Consider the following 11931-nt stretch of genomic DNA (forward strand, 5'->3'; position numbering starts at 1 on the left):
AGACTATATCGCCCCTATAAAACCAAACAAAACTATCACAGTGCCACATTATTAGGGACACAGTTATCATTTGGTCCACTTAAGTCCCTGGCTTTAATCCATTTATTTGTCAATACATATGATATAATAAAATGATGTGTATCATGTAAAGGAAAATTATATAGCTAATATATAATTAAAGAATTGATAGTAGAGAAAATCTAATACATTCATTCATGCAAGAGGTGAAAAATACGTGATTACTGCTTACGGGTTTTTTTCATCAACTTATTCTGACTCCTTTGTCCTTGGTGTCTGTACCTTCATTGACCACAGGAACGTCAAACTTCACTCTGGCAAGGTGAATGATTTATAGTTTTCATCCTGAAATTTAATATCTGAAAGTGATTGCATTGTCACAATAAACCATTCTCAGACCATCCCTCTCATCGGATGCCATATACTGATTGTTTATTTTACAACAAAATCCATTTAAAGTCAACTAATAACAGTTCTCTAAAAGAGTGAATCTAGGAAAAACTATCTTCAGTTTTTATGGTGGAAACTATTAAGATTTGAGAGAAGGCCCTTATTTTAAAGCACTCTTTCTCCTCTAGATGCCATACCTATTATTATTTCAGTGCCTGTAATGCAAATGGACACAATGTTAGTTCCATCCTCTCATCCCCTAACCTCAAATAATAAGTCTTCACAGAAGATGTATTAGAGTAAATCAGTGATCTGTTCCTCACTGGAATATAATTTATCCAGTTACATTCTCTCTACTTGAACATTCCGAGATAAATAAAAATAGTTTGACATTGTGAAAAAAAAAATAGTGAAGTTTGAAAGTACAAATTTTATTATTCTCTGCCTGTAGTAATTTTCCCACAAATATACCCCAGAAAGTACACAGCTGCTATCCTGTTAAGAAAAGTCTTTTTAAAAAGGAAAACAGCACTACCATCCACCACAGCTGCTGTCTTCCTCTACTTTGATTTTTATCAATGTTAACCGCATTATTAGCAATACACATAAGCCACAGTTTAATTTAAATACTTTTTTTCTAAAAGGTCTCAAATAAGTTTACAAAAAAAAGTTCCTTAATATTTTTTGAATTAACAGGGTTTGCAAAGAAAATTTACAATTATTACAAACAACTCTTAAATGACATTAATTTGGCAAGAGCAAATTAACAGGTACAGAGAAACTGTCTGCCTCTTTTTGTTACTGGGGATAAAATATTCCCACTGTTATTTAAGTTCATACTCATACTCTGCTGTGGACACTATCCACTAGTTGCTTCTCAAAGACTATCTTTCATCACCAGTTTATTTCTCAACTTCACCATCATAGAAACATGTACCACATCCCTTTTAACTACTGTCTCTATTTCTTCTTTTTTATAGCAAAACTTCTTCAGAAAGGTCTATAATTAATGCTAATATTTCCCTCCCTCTCTCACCTTTTTATATCATCAAGCCAAAATAAATGAACCTTTTCTTCTCATTATAGCAATAAATGTCTTGGTCATTGTCAACAACGACCTCCATTTTGCAATGGTCACTTCTGTGTTCTACTTACCTGAAAGTAGCATGGGGTACCTCTCCTTTTTGAATAACTTTCTTTTCTTGAGTACCATAATATCTCAGTATCTTATGTTTCTTTTTTTCTTTTATATCACTAACCACATATTCTAAATTATCTTTACTGCCTCTAATCCATCATAAAATCTTGATTGTGAAGTACCTACAGGTTTGCTCCTCAACCTTAATGCTTTCTATATTTGCTCTATTCTTATTTAATCATATGTAAACATAATTTTGCACACAATCCTTATGTCGTGTCCAAAATTTTTGTCTCCAGCCTTCACTGAAGATCAGATTCGTGTCCTTCACTCGATATTTCAGCCATGCTTCACACAGCTTCATATAATCATGCCCACAATAAAATTATCACTAAATATAAACTTTTGCATCTCCCCAAATTCCTCATTTCAGAATTTGCAGACATTTCTCTGTGTTAAACCACAGAAGTAGGAATTAGCAGTTACTGCTTTTTTTCTCTCTTATTTCCTTGAAGCTCTTCAATAATATCTACATCTCTCACTATCAAAATGTGTTTTAATCATGTTCACTTTTTTCCTCTCCACCTACATTTGCTCTTGAACAAGTTATCATTACCAATCATGTAGGCTATACAGTAGTCTGCTAACCATCCTTCTGGCTTTTAAATTATTCACACAGAAGTTAGAGGAATAATTAAAACTAAAAGATACATTTTATTATTTACCAAATCAAAACTGTTTCTTACAATTAATTTAAAAGTATTTATAATGAAATCAAAACTTTTTATTTTAGTCTATTTTAGCCTAACATGGCCTGACCCAAGTTTTCATCTCTATAAATGTCTCTCTGAGCTTCTTCTTTATAACTCTAAACCATAGCTCCCTAAACCATTCAGTTGCATTGTTTTTCTTTCTGTTCCTCGGTTGTACTGGATTTGTTATCTCTTTAGGGCCTTTATTCTGTGTCTCCTGCCCAAGCAGTTATTCTGCTTAAGTAGCTCCTTTTAATAATTTCTTAAATGCCCCCTTCTCCAATTGGCCTTTCCTGACCATCCAACATTGAATAGTGATCAGTGCATGAACATAGATTGCAAAATAGCCAAGCTTTATTGAAGCTGCTGCTACATCTTCTACAGGAGGGCAGTGACCTGTGAAAAGTAGTTAATCAATAAATAGAGATGATCTAGGATATTGAAAACCATTTCTAGTTATCCCTCAAACAAGAAACTATATTCTCTTGTAGCCAAAAGCTGTAGAGACTCAGTAATGACTTCAAGTTCCCATCCAAAACCCATGCAAAGGAAGATAAAGATGATCCCTCTTAGCAGCTGGAGCAGATCTCAGTAGAAATTTGCAGGAGTGCAGGGATCACTTGTGCCTAGAATGATAGCTGGCACATGGTAGATGTGTTGATAACATACCCTCACTAAATGAGTTAATGATTCAGCAAATGAATAAAGACAATCATCCCCAGCATTAATAGAAGTCTGTACAATAGAAAAAAAAATTGAGCAGAAAACGTAAGTACAAATAAACAGCATAAGATCATTGTAGGAGTGTGATATGTGCATGCCCGTGTGTGTACGTGTATGTATGCATCTTTGTCTTATAGTCCACTAGTACATAGTCAGTGTTCTTCTCCTCCATAAAACTATCCTATTTAGGAAACTGTCATATGCTATTCATTTGTCTTATTTGTTTCTAGTTGTTTTCATCACTTTAAAGTTTAATATTTGTTTAGTTTTATTTTTCATTTTATAATTTCTTTCAGAGGATTACTGATATAATTTATGAAAAAAAGATCATACATGCAATAGGCCTAAAAACTTTAAAAAAATAACTTTATTTAATATAACTTTAAAATTGGACCTATAATACAAAAATCTCCATAAATGGTTTATATATCTTGTCAATTTTTAATATATATGCTCTCTTAGGCAACTTGTGGACTTATGTAACTATATAATTATTAAAAATATCTATATATGCATACCTAAATGAAATGTTTCGCCCTCAGTGTAAAAGTTCAGTAACTTTTCCTTAATAATTATATGGAAGTGCCTATTGTTGTATTAATCACTTGGAGGAATGACATAACCAATGAAAAGAAAATAATTATGTTATAAATATAAAGCTTTCAGAGAAAGTAAAACAAATACTGTGGTTTAAACTATGTTCGAATCCAAAACCAACGTAGACTTTTTAAATTTATTTTTTAGTAATTTCCTTTTCATTTATTCAAAGAGACGTGCATTATTTGTTATCCCGGTGGCATCTTTGGAGCACTGTGAATCCCTGTCTATTCTTATTAAATCTATTTTCACTTAGTGTTTTATCTAACTCTTAGAGAAGTTGATGGCTATGATTAACAACTTAATAACAGTGTTTCGTGGATATATTAGATGTAGTAAAGATAGGTCAAGATTGTTTAGTAAGCAATAGAAACAAAGAGAAAAACCATCATAATCCAAGATTAAGGGAGACTGTGAGGAAACAAGATTTGCTTTATTAAATTCTGAAATGACAGAGATAAGTTACTGAAAAAATAAGCTCATATTTGTATACGTACACTATTGACTCATATCATTTTATTCTTAATAAAAATAGTTATATATTCATAATAAATTTTAGAACATTTTTGTATTTACAAAATGATAGTGAAAATAGTAGAGTTCTTTTATACCCTGCACCCAGCTTCTATTATTATATTAACATGGTTCATTTTTCAAATTAACAAACTAATATTGATATATTATTTTTAATTAAGGACTATACTTTATTCAGATTTCTCTATTATTCCCTAATGTCCTTTCTTATTGTTTTTTTCATTCCAGGATCTCATGTAATTTACCATAATGCATTTAGCTCTGTGAACAGGTCTCCTTGGGCTTCCGGTGGCTGTGACAGTTTCTCAGACTTTTTTTTTTTTTTTTTTTTTTGACATTGACAGTTTTGAGTACTGCTGTGGTATTTCACAAAATGCCTCTTGTTTGGAATTTGTCTGATGTTTTTTTCTCATGATTAGATTGCAGTAATATTTCTTTGGGGAGAAAGACCATAGAGATAAAGTGTAATTCTTATCACAGCATATTGGGTCATATTATAAACTTTATTTTCACTTTTGATGTTGACTTTGATCACCTGGCTGTGATAGTGTTGTTTGTCAAGTTTCTCCATGGTTGAGTTATTCAGTCCTCTTTCCACACAGTACTCTTTGGATAGAAGTTGCGATGTGCAGCCCACATTTAAAGAATGGAGATTACACTACATCTCGATAACGACAGAGTATATACATTCAATATTTGAAATTTTCCTGCATTGGAGATTTGTCTAATCTAATCTATTCATTTATTCATTCCATGATTTATTTATAATAATATTGTCTCGTGCTAAATTATTTTAAATCTCGAGTCCAATTTTTCCAATTTCCCTGTCACATCTGGTTCTGGTTCTTGTTCTGTCTCTTCAAATTGTGTTTTCTTTTTGCCTTTTCGTATGCCTTGCAATATATTTTCTTGATAGATGGACATGGGGTACTAGGTAAAAGGAACTCTGAAAGTAGACCTTGGAAGTATGATGCTGAGATGGGCAGGGAGGAGATGCATTCTACAGTCCTGTGATAGGTCTCGGTCCTAGTGAGCCTGTGCCTCTGGACTGACTGTGAACTTCACAATTGTTTCTCATTTCCCTCCCCTGCTTCCCTTAGGTAAGATGTGATGGCTACGGTGGGCTGAAGTTGTCTGTTTCCTTTCCTAAGTCAGTAGGCTCCGATAAAACCCCAGGAGGTTAGGCTCTGGTTAACTAGTTCCCACTGAGGGCAGGCTTTCTTAAGAATTGAATGCTCTGGGGTATTTAAAATGGTTTCTTTTCTCCTCTCCTGCAGGGACTTTTCTTCAATTTATTATGGGAACAAGAGTGAGCTCCTGGAGGAAAACCTCATAAGACTGTGGAGGCCCCACTATGATGGAGTCTCCTAGAATTTCTGACTCTCAGATTTGTTCTTACCAGGCCTCTGGAGATTCATCATTTCTAGGTTTATTTTTCCTCCCCCAGCCCTGAGTTCCCAGACAATTTTCCATTGTGAGTCTCTTTTCCAGTAAGCCATGACTACCTGTATTTGCCTGTTTGCCTTTTCAATCTTGGGAGCAGAGGTTGGACTCTGTCTTCCCCTCCCTTTCTGATCCGAGAAACATTTTGGCTTTTAAGTCAGTTCAGCTTTTTTCTTTTTGTTAGGAGAGAATGGAGATTTCCAAACTTTTTCCAAGCAAAGCTGGAAATGGAAGTCCCTTAAATTATTTTATATATTGGGTTTGTTAACCTAAAAATAAAAAACCAAAGTGACAGGCAATAAGAATTTATTTAAGATCAAAAAGAATTGCAGTTCTGGGGAGCACTGATATAGGCAGAAACTCAAATAGTGTTCCAATTAGGAAGTGAAGTCAGGAGGTATTTATAAGAAAGGAAAAGAAAATAATTCCCTGAAGGGAAGAAAGGAATTTCTATATGTTCAAATAAGCTGTTATTCTTGGCCTATACGTGGTGGTGCTATTTCTAAAGAATGCCTTTATCAATCCTGTACTTAAGATGTCTGCTTTCCTGTCAGCTTTGCAAACAATTGTTTGGAATAAAATGTTGCTTTGGCCTACTCCGGAGATTATTATGCTCAGTTCAAACATTGCAGAATTTTGAGGAGTAATACATGTAAGGCAATTCCTCTGGGATGTCAACTCCGGCTTATTTAAAGTGGCTTATTATTTTAGTTTTCACAGATTGTAATCTAATAAATTTTATTTTGTTTTAATTTTACCAACTTTAGCCTTTGGGAGTTCTTTCAGCTGGTTCTTGGTTCCCTTTGACATACCCTATCACCATGGATTTGTTTGTTTGTTTGTTTGTTTGTTTAAGTTTTTGTTACTTTCTGGCACTACAAAACACTCTCCATATCATCTTGCAGATCAAGTTACCCAAGACCTAGACTCAGGAGTTGTTCCAAAAACCTTGGGTTTCTTTTATTGGAGAATGGTTATAGAAACCAATATCTGGTTACTTGCTGTGCTTATTGCTACAGGAGTTATATATTATATATATATGATATATATATGATATATATATTATGGCACCATCTGTGTCTTCACTAAGTTAAAATGAGTTCAGTATGCTTTAACGTCTCCAACATTGGTCCATTAACACATTTAGACTCTTATTCTTGTTTTCCATAAACTCCCACTCTAACAGTGAGAAACCTGGTCCCCACCACACATCATCAATTTAATTAACTGTTCAATTCCAATATATACGTACTGTAGATTCAGATCGTTACCCTGTATCCTATGGAATACAATGCTATTTAGTGCTTTTGAGTAATTCCATTGCCTTTAGTCTTATAGACTTCTTTCATTTGCAAAGTCAGATGATTTCATCACTTTATTGCTCCACGAAAGTTTTCATTCATCTGTAAATCTCTTAGATTATTGTTTTACATTCTTCATTTCATCTTGAAATCCCTGACCTCTACGTGACTTTTTAAAAAAATTTGCATTCATTAATGTTCCTTTTTGGAATGTAGGTTCTTTAGGTTTTCACAAATGCTTAGTGTTTTGAATTCATAATTATTATACTGAATAGTTTCTCTGCCCTAAGAAATCTCCTATGCTTCAACTATTTATCTAATTTCCTATGAATCTGAAGAAACCACTAACTCATTTAATGTCTTGATTGTCTTTTTTTTCCCAGAAATGCATATAAGTGAAATCATATATTATACAGCTTTTCAGAATGGCTTTGCTCACTTACCAATATGCATTTAAGTTTCATCCATGTATTTTTATAGTTCGACATATATTTTTTTATCACTGTATATTATTCCACTGTATGGATGTATTAATTTGTTATACATTAACATATTGAGGGATATCTTGGTTGCTTCCAGTTTGGGGTTATTATGAATAACCTTCTGTCTGTATGCAGATATTTGTGAACGTGAGTATTCAAGTCACCTCTGAGCCTGATTCCTAGATTGTATGGTAAAACTATGTTTAGTCTTGTAACAAGCAGCTTAAATGTGTTCCAATGTGGCTTTACTATTTTTCATCCCTCCAGTAATGATGGAGAATTTCTGATACTCTGTGTGTCATTGTCAGCTTTATAGTCAGTCTTTGGATTTTACTCAGTTTAGTAGATAATTTAAATTTGCATTTTTCTAATAACAAATGAGCTTGAGCATCTTTTTATTTGCTTCTTTGTGATAGTATATTTTCTTTAATAATGTTTGTTGATAACGTTGCCCATTTTTCATTTGTTTATGTTCTTAATATTGAGTTAATTTTTAAAAAATATTTTGAATACAAAGTTTTTTTTTCAGATATGCATTTACAATATTTTCTGTGTATTGTTTCTTTTTTTATCCTCTTAATAGTGTCTTTTGCTGATATATTTTAAATTTAAATTATCATTTTTTTTGATGGATTGTGCTATTGGTGTTGTATTTAAAAACTCATCACCAAACTAAAGGTCATATATATTTTTGTAACTTTACTGAAAATATTTTATAATTTATATTTAGGCCTATGAGCCATTTTGAGTTAATTTTTCTGAAAATTGTAAGGTCTATGTCTGTTTGTGCGTGTGTGTGTATGTATGAATGTTCAATTGTTACAGTGCCTTTGATTTACAAAGCTATCATTTCTCATTGACTCACCTTTGTTCCTCTTCAAAATAAGTTGACTATTATATGTAGCTTATTTCTTACCTCTTTATATTATTCCATTGATCTATGTGTCTATTCTTTTGCCAATACAATGCTGTATCAATGACTGTAGCAATAAAATCTTAAAATCAGGTAATCTGGCTCAAAATTTGTTTTTGCCCCTTAGTATTATGTTGACTATTCTAGGTCTTTGCTTTTTTATATAAACTTAGAATCAATTTGTTGATATCCACAAAATAGCTGAGATTTTTTAAGTGTTTATTTTGTAATTAATTAATTAATTAATTAAAATTTATTTCAAGTATACAGTACATTGGTTAGACATTTATATAGTTTATAAAATGATCCTCCTAATTGCTCCTTCTCTCCTCGGGTTTTCCAATATATTAATGCTAACTGCATTCTGTATGCTGTGTTCCCCATCCCTGTGAGAATCTATCAACTACTAATTTGTACTTCTTTAACCCTTCACCTCATTCTCTCAGCCTTCCAACACTCCCCCTCCCTGTCCATCACCAAATTGTCCACTATGTTTGTGAGTCTGTTTTTTATTAGTTTGTTCTTTTTTTTTCCCTTGGATTGTGCATATCAGTGAATCATATGGTATTTATCTTTCTCTGATTTATTTCACTCAGCATAATAACCTCTAAATCCATCCATGCCATTGAAAATGGTAAGATTTGTACAGCAAAGAAAACCATCAACAAAACAAAAAGATAACTGACTGAATAGTTTACTGAGATTTTGACAAGAATTACATTTAATTTATAGATCAAATTGGGAAGAATTGACACCTTGGCAATATTTTAAAAATGAGCAAAAAATCTGAACAGATATAAATAGATCTGAACCATGAAAATAATAAATGAGCATAGAAAAGGACATGATACATGATTAATGTGCAAATTCAAGTGACTTTTTATACATTAGAAAAGAACTATTAGAATTTGATTAATAAAAAAAAAAAAAAACACACTACCATTTGCAAAAACAGTCCAAAATGAAATAATTTGCTATAAATCTAATAAAAACATACAGAAACTATATGGAGAAAAATATAAACCAATGAAGATGATGTAAGTAAATGGAAAGATATTCTATATTCGTGGATTGGAAAACAATATTTAACTATTTTTTGGCTATGTAGATTTTTTTCCATTATTTTCTTGTTTTCAATTTTACTAATTCTGTTCTATTTTGCTTTTACCTGCTTTAAATAGACTTCAATCACTCTTTTTCTCTAGTTTCCTATGAAAATATTCTGCTGAAATTTAATGGAAGTGTCATGTACATATCAATTAGATCAAGTTGATAGCGCAATTTAGGCCAATTATACCCTTATGAATATCTTTGTCCTTTACTTATCAATTATTAATAGGATACTGTTGATGTCTTCATTTAAAATAGTGAATTTTGTATGTCTAATTTTAATTCTATCATCTTGCTCCACACATCTGAATATCTAGTTGTTGGTACAGACAAGCTTAAGACTGTTATAAATTCTTAGAGAATTAACCACATTATTATTTTGTAGTACCCTTCTGTGTCCCTGTTAATTTTTCTTGTTTGGAAATCTGATTTGTTAGAGATTAATATAGCTAATCCATATTTTATTTAATCAGTGTTAGCATTTTTCTCCATCCCTTTACCATTAATTTTGCTGAATCTTAATGTAAAATGGGTTTCTGTAAACAAGTTAGAACTTCTTATTTTATGCACTTTGACAGTCTTTGCCATTTACCGGTATATTTAGACCATTCCTACTTAAAATGCTTATTTATATATTTGCATTAATATTGATTTGTAACTATATTCTGTTTGTTGCCAAAGACTTATATTTCTACTTTCTCAGGGTTTAATTTTGCTTTCAAATTTTATTTTACTTCTTATATAGTTCAGAAAATGTATGACAGAGGATTTCCAGTTTCTTCCTCTCATCCCTTATTATGTTGTTGCCATTAATTTTACTTACTCATATACTATAATCAACTTATACATTGTTATTTTTATTACTTTGTTTTTCTTTTAATAAATTAAAAACAAGACAAATAAGAGATTTTATTTCCCCTTTATTTTTTTCCTCTTTAACATTCTTTATTTAGATACAAATTTCTGGCTTCTAGCTGTTCTTTCTGCCTAAAGAAAAGCATTAATATGTCTTACAGGTTAGGTTGCTGGCAATTAATTCCATTGATTTCTGTTTGAGAAATTGAAAAATATCTTTATTTTTCCTTCATTTTTGAAGGACAGTTTATCTGCATATAGAATTCTGCATATAGAATTTTAGTAGATTTTTAAAAAAAATTTTCTCCTTTTTACATAATTTAAAGTCCATAGTAATTTTTATGTTTGCTCCTGTTTTTCTGTACATAATTATATTTTTTAATTTTTCTTTGTTTTTTCAATGTTTACTCTTCATTTTGATTTTCCATACTTTGAATATTATATGCCTAGATGTGGGAGAGTAATTATTATATATTTTTACTTATTCTTCTTGGTATTCTCTGAGCTTGCAAATTATTTCTGGTATCTCTATGTTCTGAATGTCCTTATCCATTATTACTCTAAGTATTTTTTTCTGCCTCATTTTCTTTCTGCTTTTTCTTTTTTACCATCAACGTGCATTTTAGACTTTTTGAAATTGTTCTGCCTTTCTTCAAAGTTCTGTTCTCTTTCTTCTATTATTTTTCTCTTTGCATTTCAGTATAGGAAGTTTCTATTGGCCTGTCTTCATGCTCACTAATTCTTTTCTTGGCTTTGTCCAGTTTACTGATGAGCGCATCAAAAGCATTCTTCATATCTGTTATTTTGCTTTTCATTTTTACCATTTCTTTTTTATTCTTTCTTAGAATTACCATCTATTTATATTACCCACCTGTTTTTGTATGCTCTCTAATTCTTCTATTATAACTATTAACATTTAATTATAGTTATTTTAAATTCTCAACCTGATAATTCAAATATTTGTGCATATCTAAGTCTGATTCTGGTGCTTGCTTTGTTTCTTGAGACAATTTTATTTTCCTTTTCAGTGCGCCTTACATTTTTGTTGCTGTTGTTATTGAAAAACACATCTGATTTATGCCATATTAGAAACTAAGGAAAATAGGTTTCTACTGTGAGAATTTATATCAATCTGTCTAAGAATTATGCTTGTTTATTTTTTTCTCATTTCTCTAGTTCCATTTTTTATGTTTGCTCTTAATGCTTGATATATGTTGACTACATGTGAACCATGTTGCACGAATCCTTGTTTTCATTGTTAAGTAATATTTCATTGTACCATAGCATGATTATTTATTCATTAGTTGAATATTAGTATTAATTTTAGTTGTAGTGATTATAAATAAAGTTAATATAGATATTCACATGCAGAGTATTTTGTGGGTACAGGTCTTCCTCTTTAGTAATTCAACAGGAAAGAAAAGGTGGTTGTATATTTAATTTTAAGAAGCTGTCAAAGAACATGGGCAAGTGATCGTATCATCCTGCATTTCTGCTGACTATGTGTAAAATTCCTAGGTTATCTGCCTACTAATCAGCAATTGATATTGACAAAAATAGTTTAGTCATTCTGTTAAGTATATTGAGGCATCTCAATTTGGTTTTCATTTGTATTTCTTTAATGAATAATGATGATAACCTATTTTATACATATATTTGCCACACTCATGACAGT

The sequence above is a fragment of the Pteropus vampyrus genome, unplaced genomic scaffold (assembly GCF_000151845.1).
Source record: "Pteropus vampyrus isolate Shadow unplaced genomic scaffold, Pvam_2.0 Scaffold38, whole genome shotgun sequence".
Classification (NCBI taxonomy): Eukaryota; Metazoa; Chordata; class Mammalia; order Chiroptera; family Pteropodidae; genus Pteropus; species Pteropus vampyrus.